At 39.2% G+C, this 15,247-nt stretch overlaps 1 long non-coding RNA gene across 1 annotated transcript in view; it reads left to right on the forward strand.

The window, feature by feature from the left end:
• Positions 1-14,668, forward strand: part of LOC124847040 (uncharacterized) — a 38,901-nt gene extending 24,233 nt beyond the window's left edge. The window contains exons 2-3 of the long non-coding RNA XR_015785786.1: positions 14,149-14,311; positions 14,386-14,668. This is a non-coding gene — a long non-coding RNA (uncharacterized LOC124847040). The remainder of the gene's footprint in view (positions 1-14,148; positions 14,312-14,385) is intronic.
• The last annotated feature ends 579 nt before the right edge of the window (positions 14,669-15,247 follow it).

Below are 15,247 nucleotides of genomic sequence, written 5' to 3' on the forward strand. Positions count from 1 at the left end.
TCGTTTCCATGCACATTCGTTCCTATGTGCGTTCGTTCTATTTGGTGCTCGGTCATTGACCTGGCGTTCGTCCTGAGCAGTGTTTGCTTTTATAATTGAACGCTCGTCTTATTATTGCTTCGTGAGCGAACATATATGGCGTTCGTTCAAATTGTTAATTAACGTTCGGTCTTTGACTGGCAGTGTTGTTTTCTGAATTCAATTATATTTGATTGTTTATCTAAATATTTCTTATTGGCTTTATCCTTTGGATTCTACCTGGAGTCTTTATATTTAAGATTTTTCTAAGTATTACCCATCTCTTCTCATATCAGTTTTCTTCAAATTATTAAGTGTTGTAATGTAGTTAAGTTGATAAATGGTACGTTTCTTTTGTTCAGAAACGTGGACGTTTGAGTACTGTAATATGTTCGTCCCTATTTATTGAGTGATGAACGTTCTTTAAAATAAAGAGAGTGAACACAGAATGAAAATTTGAATAAGAGAAATTGTGAATATGTGCGAATGGTATTTGGAATGGATTTATTGGATTGGATTATGAAAGAGCGTTCCAAGGAGGAACGTCTCCATGATGTGAATATGAGAAGTAGTGTAGTATGACCATGGTAAAGCTGCTGATGGCTGTTCATCCTGATATTCCGTGAGTGCTCATCCTCATGTAGAGGGGAGTAGGTCATGCGTGGGAATGGCAGGAGGCCCTAGTCCTATTGAGTACTTTGGACTGATAGGGTTAACCTCGGGTGGCAGCTGATGGATGTTCCAGTTACTACACCACCCGGGTGCAAGAACGCCTGTAGATACATGGCATCATACAGTCCGGACAGTCTTTAATTATGAGAATTTGAATGAGTTACTGTATGCTGGGATATGTGTTTAATATTGTATGAACTGCATGACTTATTTTATAAGTTAAATTATGTTGATTTTATTGAATTAAATTACCTAAGCTTACCCTTGCAATTTCCTTGTGTTGTCTACTGTTTCTGTATGTCCGTCTTGTCAATGCAATGATCATCCGTTGTGGATGTGAGCAGATGGTGAGGCACCCCTTGAAACTATACTGGAAGAAGAAAATTTGGAGGATGCCAACCTTGTGGAAGTTGAAGTTAAAGCTGAGCAGTAGCGACCCGTTTCTGTAATAGCATTAGTCACTTTTCAGTGCTGTATTTTTGATAGTTCTGTGTATAGTTTTGCAGCGCTGTTCATACAGTATTAGTAGTAGTTAGTCTTTCTGTATAGCATTTTGGGACGTTGACTGTATATTTCTGCAGAACGTTTGTTCAGTAACTGGTTTTGTACCTTTTATGGATTTCTGAATACTGTAATTTGCTGAACATGCTGTTTTATTTTGAAGCAGCTGTTAATTATGCTAAGACTGCACTGTATTTTCTGTAAATGTGATTAGTTCTGATTAATAGTAATTACTATTTATTGGGATGTTACATTTATTGGTATCTCCATATAACATGCAAGTGCTGGTGAAGATATTGGGCGAGCTCGGTTTGAGTAAAGATAAGGATTTCAATGCAGGAACAGACGGTATGTTGCGTTACCGGGGAAGGACGTGTGTCCCTAATGATGGCGAGCTGAAGAAAATCATATTGGAGGAAGCACATCACAGCCGTCTTAGCATGCACCCTGGCATGACTAAGATGTATCAGGACCTTCGTTTGTCATTCTGGTGGCCTGGTATGAAGAGTGACATTGCACGTTTTGTGTCCTCTTGCTTAACTTGTCAAAGAGCCAAAGCTGAACATCAAAGACCGGGAGGATTGCTGCAGCCATTGGAAATTCCAGAATGGAAGTGGGACAGCATCTCTATGGATTTCGTGACTCATCTGCCACGTACAGTCCGAAACCATGATTCAATTTGGGTAATTGTGGATAGATTGACTAAGAGCGCCCATTTCCTGGCTGTTAATTTAAGGATGTCCATGACAAATTTGGCCAAGCTGTACGTCAAAGAGATTGTTCAGTTGCATGGAGTTCCCTCAAGCATTATATCAGATCGAGACACGAGATTCACATCTCGTTTTTGGCAGTCATTGCAAGGAGAATTGGGAAGCAAACTTCAAATGAGTTCTGCATATCACCCTCAGACGGATGGCCAATCTGAACGAACCATCCAAACTCTTGAAGACTTGTTGAGGACCTGCGTTATAGATCATATGGGAGTATGGGATGAGGTTCTGCCGCTTGTGGAATTCACGTATAATAACAGTTATCAAGCAAGCATAGGAATGGCACCGTTTGAAGCTCTTTATGGAAGAAAGTGTAGAACTCCTTTGTGTTGGTTCCAAGAAGGTGAAACTGCAATCCGGGTAAGGGAAGCTTTAGTAATTTAATTTAATATATGTTTGATCTGTATGACAGTAATGAATAGTGCTGGATGTCTGAAATGTATGCAATATATGAATTTTGAATATGCGTGAATGAGCATATTTGAAATGGATGTATATCAGGAATGTGGTGTGAAATTATGCAGTGAATGAGATGTATGATTTGTAATGTGATTGATTTCTGCATAATTTGGAATGATAATGATTTGAACTATATGTTGGTGATGATATGTTGGAAACTGGAAAATGGAAGATTCTGTATTTATGAGATGATAATATGAATGTTGTAATGTATAAGATTTATGGTGAAGAAGAAAATTCTAAGTTATGAATCGTATAAAAACTGTGCAGTATAGTGTCTGAAAATCTGGAAATCTGATACTCTATGATTGATGATGTAGTAACATCCCAATAAATAGTAATTACTATTAATCAGAACTAATCACATTTACAGAAAATACAGTGCAGTCTTAGCATAATTAACAGCTGCTTCAAAATAAAACAGCATGTTCAGCAAATTACAGTATTCAGAAATCCATAAAAGGTACAAAACCAGTTACTGAACAAACGTTCTGCAGAAATATACAGTCAACGTCCCAAAATGCTATACAGAAAGACTAACTACTACTAATACTGTATGAACAGCGCTGCAAAACTATACACAGAACTATCAAAAATACAGCACTGAAAAGTGACTAATGCTATTACAGAAACGGGTCGCTACTGCTCAGCTTTAACTTCAACTTCCACAAGGTTGGCATCCTCCAAATTTTCTTCTTCCAGTATAGTTTCAAGGGGTGCCTCACCATCTGCTCACATCCACAACGGATGATCATTGCATTGACAAGACGGACATACAGAAACAGTAGACAACACAAGGAAATTGCAAGGGTAAGCTTAGGTAATTTAATTCAATAAAATCAACATAATTTAACTTATAAAATAAGTCATGCAGTTCATACAATATTAAACACATATCCCAGCATACAGTAACTCATTCAAATTCTCATAATTAAAGACTGTCCGGACTGTATGATGCCATGTATCTACAGGCGTTCTTGCACCCGGGTGGTGTAGTAACTGGAACATCCATCAGCTGCCACCCGAGGTTAACCCTATCAGTCCAAAGTACTCAATAGGACTAGGGCCTCCTGCCATTCCCACGCATGACCTACTCCCCTCTACATGAGGATGAGCACTCACGGAATATCAGGATGAACAGCCATCAGCAGCTTTACCATGGTCATACTACACTACTTCTCATATTCACATCATGGAGACGTTCCTCCTTGGAACGCTCTTTCATAATCCAATCCAATAAATCCATTCCAAATACCATTCGCACATATTCACAATTTCTCTTATTCAAATTTTCATTCTGTGTTCACTCTCTTTATTTTAAAGAACGTTCATCACTCAATAAATAGGGACGAACATATTACAGTACTCAAACGTCCACGTTTCTGAACAAAAGAAACGTACCATTTATCAACTTAACTACATTACAACACTTAATAATTTGAAGAAAACTGATCTGAGAAGAGATGGGTAATACTTAGAAAAATCTTAAATATAAAGACTCCAGGTAGAATCCAAAGGATAAAGCCAATAAGAAATATTTAGATAAACAATCAAATATAATTGAATTCAGAAAACAACACTGCCAGTCAAAGACCGAACGTTAATTAACAATTTGAACGAACGCCATATACGTTCGCTCACGAAGCAATAATAAGACGAGCGTTCAATTATAAAAGCAAACACTGCTCAGGACGAACGCCAGGTCAATGACCGAGCACCAAATAGAACGAACGCACATAGGAACGAATGTGCATGGAAACGAACACGCATGGGAACGAACGTTCAGTATCAGACCGAACGCTAACTGGGACGAACGCTCAATCTAAGATTGAGAGTTCATTTGGACGAACGCTCAGTATAATACTAAGCGCCACTTATGACGAACGCTGGTAAACAAAACCGAGCGTCCTAACTATACTTCACTTTATATTTTTAATGGTTGGACCCGCTAGGCTAAGCCGAACGCTCACCTAACTCTTAACACCAACGACGCTCGTTCTCGATCAGGTCCTTTCCAAATGAAAGAGTCCTTATTCTAAGTGATATTCCAGGGAAACCGAACGGTATAAGACCGTTCGATGACGAGCGTACATCATCAATCATAGAGTATCAGATTTCCAGATTTTCAGACACTATACTGCACAGTTTTTATACGATTCATAACTTAGAATTTTCTTCTTCACCATAAATCTTATACATTACAACATTCATATTATCATCTCATAAATACAGAATCTTCCATTTTCCAGTTTCCAACATATCATCACCAACATATAGTTCAAATCATTATCATTCCAAATTATGCAGAAATCAATCACATTACAAATCATACATCTCATTCACTGCATAATTTCACACCACATTCCTGATATACATCCATTTCAAATCTGCTCATTCACGCATATTCAAAATTCATATATTGCATACATTTCAGACATCCAGCACTATTCATTACTGTCATACAGATCAAACATATATTAAATTAAATTACTAAAGCTTCCCTTACCGGTTCAAGCAGTGCACTTCCAGTTGCTTAAGGTTTTCTCTCGGTCAATAACAGCTTTCTACCCAATGAATCCCTCCACGATTTTCACTAAATCTAAGATACCAAAAAGGACATCAGATTCAAACCTATAACCCATGCATGCAACCAGGATTTGGTTCGCATGAACTAAAACAGACAAGTGCAGGGACGAGAACTTACCAGTTCAGTTCTCAGTTTGGTTCGGATCAGAATAACGCTCACGGTGCAGTGAAGGTGTCTACGGTCTCTGAAATTAGATCAGAGGAGTTGATAGTGAGGTATTTTAGAGAGAAGATGAAAGAGTGCAGAGAAAATGCAGAGAAGATGGAAGATCAGAATTCGTGAGGAAGAAGAAGATTGCATGAAAGGAAGAGAAGAGTTTTCAGAGAAATTATTTTCTCTCCCTCGTCAAACGGTTGAGCAGTTACTCACTGCCACCTGGTTTCCACTACAGCTTTTAGAAGCTTCCAAAGTGACATATGGCATTCAGTGCATGCAGAGAGAAAGAGAGTGGATTTTGACGTGGCAAGGTGCAGTAAAATGTGATCAGAGAATAGATTAGTGTTTATTAATTTATCAGGTTCTCACATTCCCCCTAACTACAAAAATTTTCGTCCTCGAAAATTCTAAAGCTTACCAGGGAATAGGTGCGGATACAATTCTCTCACAGCCTCTTCAACCTCCCATGTTGAGTCACCAGTCTTTGCATTCCACACCACTTTCACGAGACTAACATCCTTTCCCTTGTAAAGTCTGGTGCGGCTGTCTTCCACACAAACAGGCTGCATCTCCAGGGTTCTATCTGGCCGAAGTTGGATATCTTCTAACTCCAATACGTGTGATGGATCAGCTATATATTTACGGAGTTGAGAGACATGAAAGACTGGATGAAGGTTGGACAGTTGAGGTGGTAAAGCCAATTCATACGCCACTGCTCCAATCTTCTTCAGAATTTGATAAGGTCCAACGTACTTGGGAGAAAGCTTCTTTGGACGAAGGATTCTTCCCACACCAGTGATTGGATTCAACCTCAGAAACACGTGATCTCCAGCAACAAATTCTAAGGGTCTTCTTCTTTTATCAGCATACGATTTCTGCCTGCTTTGGGAAGTCTTCAAACGCTCTTGGATCAGTTTCACTTTCTCTGTTGTTTGTTGGATTAATTCTGGTCCAGTGACTGCAGTTTCACCTTCTTGGAACCAACACAAAGGAGTTCTACACTTTCTTCCATAAAGAGCTTCAAACGGTGCCATTCCTATGCTTGCTTGATAACTGTTATTATACGTGAATTCCACAAGCGGCAGAACCTCATCCCATACTCCCATATGATCTATAACGCAGGTCCTCAACAAGTCTTCAAGAGTTTGGATGGTTCGTTGAGATTGGCCATCCGTCTGAGGGTGATATGCAGAACTCATTTGAAGTTTGCTTCCCAATTCTCCTTGCAATGACTGCCAAAAACGAGATGTGAATCTCGTGTCTCGATCTGATATAATGCTTGAGGGAACTCCATGCAACCGAACAATCTCTTTGACGTACAGCTTGGCCAAATTTGTCATGGACATCCTTAAATTAACAGCCAGGAAATGGGCGCTCTTAGTCAATCTATCCACAATTACCCAAATTGAATCATGGTTTCGGACTGTACGTGGCAGATGAGTCACGAAATCCATAGAGATGCTGTCCCACTTCCATTCTGGAATTTCCAATGGCTGCAGCAATCCTCCCGGTCTTTGATGTTCAGCTTTGGCTCTTTGACAAGTTAAGCAAGAGGACACAAAACGTGCAATGTCACTCTTCATACCAGGCCACCAGAATGACAAACGAAGGTCCTGATACATCTTAGTCATGCCAGGGTGCATGCTAAGACGGCTGTGATGTGCTTCCTCCAATATGATTTTCTTCAGCTCGCCATCATTAGGGACACACGTCCTTCCCCGGTAACGCAACATACCGTCTGTTCCTGCATTGAAATCCTTATCTTTACTCAAACCGAGCTCGCCCAATATCTTCACCAGCTCTTCATCCTCACGTTGCTTCTTCCAGATTCGGTCAAATACATCACTGGAAATTCTGAGATTACAGCATCTGATAACGTCCGTTCCCAAGTCAAACTGCAATCTTAGATCTCTAAAGCTTTCCACCAAATTCAGCTCCTTCACCATCATTGCAGAGACCCTTACGGCTTTCCTACTCAATGCATCAGCACCACATTTGCTTTTCCAGGATGATACAGTAATTCAAATTCGAAATCCTTCAAGAATTCAAGCCACCTCCTTTGCCTCATATTCAACTCCTTTTGATCAAAGAGGTACTTGAGACTCTTGTGATCACTAAATACTTGAAACGTTGCACCATACAGATAATGCCTCCAGATTTTTAACGCAAACACCACTGCTGCCAGCTCCAAGTCGTGTGTGGGGTAATTCTTCTCATGAACTTTCAACTGCCTGGAAGCGTATGCCACTGCCTTTCTTTCCTGTATCAGTACACAGCCCAAACCTTGATATGATGCATCACAATACACTTCAAAAGGTTTGGCTGTATCTGGAATGACCAACACAGGAGCGCTTGTTAATTTCTTCTTCAATTCCTGGAAGCTCTCCTCACATTTATCTGTCCAAGCAAACGGCTGGTCCTTCCTGGTGAGGTAAGTCAGAGGGGCTACTATCTTGGAAAATCCTTCAATAAATCTCCTATAATAGCCCGCGAGTCCCACAAAGCTTCTAACTTCCATGACTGAACGTGGACTCTCCCAATCCAGCACTGCCTTCACCTTGGCTGGATCCACTGCAATACCACCAGCAGAAACAACGTGCCCCAAGAATTGGATCTCCTTCATCCAAAATTCACACTTTGAACGTTTGGCATACAACTCTTTCTCCCTCAACACGCTCAAGACGATCCTCAAATGTTCTTCATGTTCGTCAAAGCTCTTGGAGTAAATGAGGATGTCATCAATAAATACCACAACAAACTTATCCAGGTACGGTCTAAAAATTCTGTTCATATAATCCATGAAGATTGCAGGTGCGTTTGTCACTCCAAAGGGCATCACCACATACTCATAATGGCCATAACGAGACCGAAATGCAGTCTTCTGAATGTCCTCCTCTTTCACTCTAATTTGATGATAGCCCGAACGTAAATCAATCTTAGAAAATACACAGGCACCATGCAACTGGTCCAGCAGGTCATCAATCCTTGGAAGAGGATACTTGTTCTTGATGGTCAGCTTATTAAGTTGTCTATAATCAATGCATAGCCGTGAGCTGCCATCCTTCTTCTTTACCAACAATACAGGCGCTCCCCAAGGAGAAGCACTTGGACGGATGAACCTCTTGTCCATTAATTCTTCAATTTGCTTCTTGAGTTCCACTAATTCAGCTGGTGCCATTCTGTAAGGTTGGACCGAGATGGGTGCAGCAGTGGTTACCAGATTGATTGTGAATTCTACCTCACGAATAGGAGGTAGACCAGGGACTTCATCCGGAAAAACATCTGGAAACTCATCTACTACTGTTCGTCCTCTGCTGCCATCATTGTTGGACGAACTCTCTACCCCATTATCTTCATACGTCATTATCAGAAAACAGCTTGCTCCCTCCATGATATCCTCCTTCAATTGACCGAGAGTGAGAGACAATTCTTCTTCTTCTTCATTGGGAAAAACCAACTCCTTCTTCCCGCAATCAATGAGGATCCGATTGGTAGCCAACCAATCCATCCCCAAAATTACTTCTAAGTCTTGCAGGGGTAAACAAATAAGATTGACCTTATATCTACGCCCCTCAACTTCTATAGGACATCTTACACAAACTGTAGATGTCTTAATCCCACCAGCTGCTGGGGTTGACACCACCAGATCAAACTGTAATTCACTCTCTTTTATTCCCAGTTTCTCAACACACGCCTTCGAGATGAAGGAATGAGTTGCCCCCGAGTCATACAGTACACAGCAAGGCTTTCCATATAACATGCAAGTGCTGGTGATGAGTGTACCTGAACTAGCAGCTTCAGCACCAGTAATAGCATAAACTCTCCCTGTGGCTTGTGCACGTCCACCTCTCCCTTGTTGGTTCCTCCCAGCGTTTGGCGGCCTCATTGCCGCTCTTCCTCCCATACTGCACTCGTTCTCTAAATGCCCACTCTGCCTGCAACGAGTACAATATTTTCCTCCTGCCAGCTGCGGACACGCCCACCGATAGTGTGGTCCTCCACACTGATAACAGGTCAAGCTTCTCGGCTGTCCAGATTGGCCAACAGTGACCAAAGCTTGTGATCCACCAGAGGATTGAGTTGGACGAGTATATGGGGACCCTCTCATATTTGATGTACCTCTGGACAAAACCGGACCCCTACTCACTTGTTGTTTCTTATGTTTTTCGGCCTCAGCAATGTTCTTCTCAAGGACCTTTGCCCTTTCCACCATAGCAGGGAAAGATCTGATACACAAACAGGATATTAATACTTTTAGATCACTCCTCAACCCGTTCTCAAACTTCCTGCATTGCCATTCTTCACTTGTTGCCATAGTATTGAACCGCACAAGGTGCTTGAATTTATTAGTGTATTCTGAAACTGACATACCCCCTTGAACCAGCTGTAAGAACTCAACTTCCTTTGCAAAACGAACGCTGTCCGGGAAGTATTCTTCATAGAATTTTGCTCTAAAAACCTCCCAATTAATGGGGTTCTGCGCGTCAGTCAAGATAGCTTTCATACTTGTCCACCAGTGACTAGCTTCACCAGTCAATAAGTATTCTGTGAATGCCAAACGGTTCTCATTTGGGCATCTTTTGGCATCATAGATCCGCTCCATATCTCTAAGCCACTGATCCGCCTCATCCGGAAGCCCTTTGCCATTGAACTTGGCAGGATGGTGCTGCAAGAAGCTTTCCAAACTCCATTCTGCATGGGGTGCAGCATTAGAGGAGGAGGCTCCTGGTGTGCCTCGGCCAGCTGCCAAGATGTCCATTAGTTGTCTTTGCGTTGCTTCTGAGTGAACACGAGAAGCCTCCATACTTTGCATTGCTTCCTGGTTTTGCCTCATCAAGGCAGCGTTCTGCTCAACCAAAGTTGTGTTTTGTTGTTGAAGCCTGTCTATGACTGCCTCCAACACACGGGCACTAATTGGTGCATCAGATTCATTCGGCTGAGGTGGGGGAGGAAGTCTAGGAGCCATTCGTTTTCTGGATCAGAGAAAACGTACGTTAGCTATGTTCAAGAGTTAAAAATTAATAACTCATCAAACACATATCAAGCACACAACGAAAAGCACAGTGCACTCATACCCTATATGTCCTTAAAAGAACAAAACTGCTCTGATACCAATAAATGTAACATCCCAATAAATAGTAATTACTATTAATCAGAACTAATCACATTTACAGAAAATACAGTGCAGTCTTAGCATAATTAACAGCTGCTTCAAAATAAAACAGCATGTTCAGCAAATTACAGTATTCAGAAATCCATAAAAGGTACAAAACCAGTTACTGAACAAACGTTCTGCAGAAATATACAGTCAACGTCCCAAAATGCTATACAGAAAGACTAACTACTACTAATACTGTATGAACAGCGCTGCAAAACTATACACAGAACTATCAAAAATACAGCACTGAAAAGTGACTAATGCTATTACAGAAACGGGTCGCTACTGCTCAGCTTTAACTTCAACTTCCACAAGGTTGGCATCCTCCAAATTTTCTTCTTCCAGTATAGTTTCAAGGGGTGCCTCACCATCTGCTCACATCCACAACGGATGATCATTGCATTGACAAGACGGACATACAGAAACAGTAGACAACACAAGGAAATTGCAAGGGTAAGCTTAGGTAATTTAATTCAATAAAATCAACATAATTTAACTTATAAAATAAGTCATGCAGTTCATACAATATTAAACACATATCCCAGCATACAGTAACTCATTCAAATTCTCATAATTAAAGACTGTCCGGACTGTATGATGCCATGTATCTACAGGCGTTCTTGCACCCGGGTGGTGTAGTAACTGGAACATCCATCAGCTGCCACCCGAGGTTAACCCTATCAGTCCAAAGTACTCAATAGGACTAGGGCCTCCTGCCATTCCCACGCATGACCTACTCCCCTCTACATGAGGATGAGCACTCACGGAATATCAGGATGAACAGCCATCAGCAGCTTTACCATGGTCATACTACACTACTTCTCATATTCACATCATGGAGACGTTCCTCCTTGGAACGCTCTTTCATAATCCAATCCAATAAATCCATTCCAAATACCATTCGCACATATTCACAATTTCTCTTATTCAAATTTTCATTCTGTGTTCACTCTCTTTATTTTAAAGAACGTTCATCACTCAATAAATAGGGACGAACATATTACAGTACTCAAACGTCCACGTTTCTGAACAAAAGAAACGTACCATTTATCAACTTAACTACATTACAACACTTAATAATTTGAAGAAAACTGATCTGAGAAGAGATGGGTAATACTTAGAAAAATCTTAAATATAAAGACTCCAGGTAGAATCCAAAGGATAAAGCCAATAAGAAATATTTAGATAAACAATCAAATATAATTGAATTCAGAAAACAACACTGCCAGTCAAAGACCGAACGTTAATTAACAATTTGAACGAACGCCATATACGTTCGCTCACGAAGCAATAATAAGACGAGCGTTCAATTATAAAAGCAAACACTGCTCAGGACGAACGCCAGGTCAATGACCGAGCACCAAATAGAACGAACGCACATAGGAACGAATGTGCATGGAAACGAACACGCATGGGAACGAACGTTCAGTATCAGACCGAACGCTAACTGGGACGAACGCTCAATCTAAGATTGAGAGTTCATTTGGACGAACGCTCAGTATAATACTAAGCGCCACTTATGACGAACGCTGGTAAACAAAACCGAGCGTCCTAACTATACTTCACTTTATATTTTTAATGGTTGGACCCGCTAGGCTAAGCCGAACGCTCACCTAACTCTTAACACCAACGACGCTCGTTCTCGATCAGGTCCTTTCCAAATGAAAGAGTCCTTATTCTAAGTGATATTCCAGGGAAACCGAACGGTATAAGACCGTTCGATGACGAGCGTACATCATCAATCATAGAGTATCAGATTTCCAGATTTTCAGACACTATACTGCACAGTTTTTATACGATTCATAACTTAGAATTTTCTTCTTCACCATAAATCTTATACATTACAACATTCATATTATCATCTCATAAATACAGAATCTTCCATTTTCCAGTTTCCAACATATCATCACCAACATATAGTTCAAATCATTATCATTCCAAATTATGCAGAAATCAATCACATTACAAATCATACATCTCATTCACTGCATAATTTCACACCACATTCCTGATATACATCCATTTCAAATCTGCTCATTCACGCATATTCAAAATTCATATATTGCATACATTTCAGACATCCAGCACTATTCATTACTGTCATACAGATCAAACATATATTAAATTAAATTACTAAAGCTTCCCTTACCGGTTCAAGCAGTGCACTTCCAGTTGCTTAAGATTTTCTCTCGGTCAATAACAGCTTTCTACCCAATGAATCCCTCCACGATTTTCACTAAATCTAAGATACCAAAAAGGACATCAGATTCAAACCTATAACCCATGCATGCAACCAGGATTTGGTTCGCATGAACTAAAACAGACAAGTGCAGGGACGAGAACTTACCAGTTCAGTTCTCAGTTTGGTTCGGATCAGAATAACGCTCACGGTGCAGTGAAGGTGTCTACGGTCTCTGAAATTAGATCAGAGGAGTTGATAGTGAGGTATTTTAGAGAGAAGATGAAAGAGTGCAGAGAAAATGCAGAGAAGATGGAAGATCAGAATTCGTGAGGAAGAAGAAGATTGCATGAAAGGAAGAGAAGAGTTTTCAGAGAAATTATTTTCTCTCCCTCGTCAAACGGTTGAGCAGTTACTCACTGCCACCTGGTTTCCACTACAGCTTTTAGAAGCTTCCAAAGTGACATATGGCATTCAGTGCATGCAGAGAGAAAGAGAGTGGATTTTGACGTGGCAAGGTGCAGTAAAATGTGATCAGAGAATAGATTAGTGTTTATTAATTTATCAGGTTCTCACAGATGTCTTGTAGAAGTACTGAATATATATACACCTTTCGGATAAATGGAAGTAAGGGGTATATATATATATATATATATATATATATATATATATATATATATATATATATATTGAGTTCTAAATTTTGAGGTTACAAAATAAGAATTTAGTAATTTTGGCGGATATGTATTTTTTGTTTGGTGTGTAAATGTCTGGAAGTTTAAATGTAGTTATATCAATGTTTGGAGGATTGGGTACTGTTAGAGGATAAATTTAAAGTAGGAAATATGTCATGGTGTGAATTAAGCTTGGAAGGAGAACTGGAGATATAAACAGGTGTATAAAGGAGGATAAGAGAAATCTTAGGGCAGTTGGGCCTTATGTTGAGGCAGCCAGGCCCAAAAGACTAAGGACACTAAGATCTTAGGAGGAACTTTTAAAAAATCTGAGTTCCTTATTTCAGCTTTTCCACTCTCTGTCTCTAAAACTTAGACTCACTTTTCTTCATTTCGACGGGTAAGTCGTTTTCCCTTCTCCTCCACTGGTTTTGGAACCTAGGGCATGCCACTTTATTGGTTGCATGCAGTTGGTAGCTTGTCCTTTTGTTTTCTCTGTCCATCCCAGCTCTAAGAGCGGTTTCCATCACATTTTTGGTGGTTGTAGAGCATTGTTTAAGTCCTTGTTGGTTAGAGCATTCTAGAAGATTGTACTGCTCAACTCTAAGATAAGGGGAGTTTCCTCGTTTACTTGTATGAGAGAGGAGATTTACAACCGTGAATATTACTTCAGATTTTAGTTGGTTTACATAAAAGATTAAAGAATTATACTAAATTCATTATTATCGAGTTGGAATTGTTTAAGGACTATTTCAAGGTTTATATAATTTTTTTTACGTGAATTATGTTATATATTGAAATTATTAAGGTTTAATATATTAATTGATTTTCATATTTGAGACATGACAGATTTTACCTATTGATGCAAAATTTTTAAATTTTGTGTATTTTTGTAACATACAAGTTCTCAGGGGCGTTAGCATAGTAATTTTCAATAAAAAAAATTAACAAATAACCACCTTATTATTAATTAGGGGTACTTTATAAAATTGGAGGTACTGCATAGGGAAATGCTGCAGGGTGAAACACCCAGAAAATAGAGAGGGAGAAGGAAAGAAAGGCGGGTTCAGTTGGTTGAGGTCGTCACCACCGCGAAGCACCATGTGGAGGTTAAGGTCACCTCGAATCTCTCATCTCGTGAGTCTCTCTTTCTCTCTTTATCTCGTTTTCGTAATCGCCTCCATTTTCATTAGCGTGGCTTCATTCATCAGGTTGGTAGATTGAGTCAAATTAACGTAGTAAGTGATGTGAAGGTGCAGCAGTATCGTTGCTGTCAAACTCTAGTGTCGCCTCCTCCATCGAGTTTGCAACAGGTTTGTATCTGTTCATTGTTCGTAGTTTGTTACCGCACATGCTATATAAATCTAATCGTAGTTTCTAAAAGAATGGAGGATTAAAATAAAAATAAAGGGACATTATACTGTCTTTAAAACATAGTCAATATGTGATTTTTGTTACAATTACATACAACAAGTATTAAATAATTTATAACTATTTCTCTCTTCGTAATAAAGAAAACATTTTACTTTCACATGTTGCAAAATGATTTATTGGCATTGTTCAAAATAAATTTGATTTTTTTTCTGAGTTTTTTTATAGCATCTTTATGTTATATCTTCAAAATACATTAATGGTGTATTTTCAATGATTTTTTTCCTTGTCTTCAATCTAAAGTTAAAATTGATTTAATTTGAATTAGAGATTACATTCAAATTAAACCAAATTTATTCTATATTCTATGCCTAATCACAATAATCTTTTTTTTTTCCCTCAAATTCAATAAACCTCATCCAAAGATTTGGGCCAAGGCCCAACTTTTTTATTCTATGATATCAAATGCACTGCTAAATTGAATAAACCGTTTCTTCCTGTACTTCCATATATATATATATATATATATATATAAAACAAATTTTAATGGTTTCAGATTGTATATTTTAAAATTAAAAAATATCTCTTGGATATAACTCAACTTCCGAATTATATATTCTGAAAATAAATTTTCTTAAAAGAAAATTCTATATTGTAAAATCTAAAAATTAAAAATAACTTTTACATATGCAAATAAAAAGT

Source organism: Vigna umbellata, chromosome 4, assembly GCF_029865625.1.
Source record: "Vigna umbellata cultivar VRB3 chromosome 4, Vumbellata_1.0, whole genome shotgun sequence".
Lineage (NCBI taxonomy): Eukaryota > Viridiplantae > Streptophyta > Magnoliopsida > Fabales > Fabaceae > Vigna > Vigna umbellata.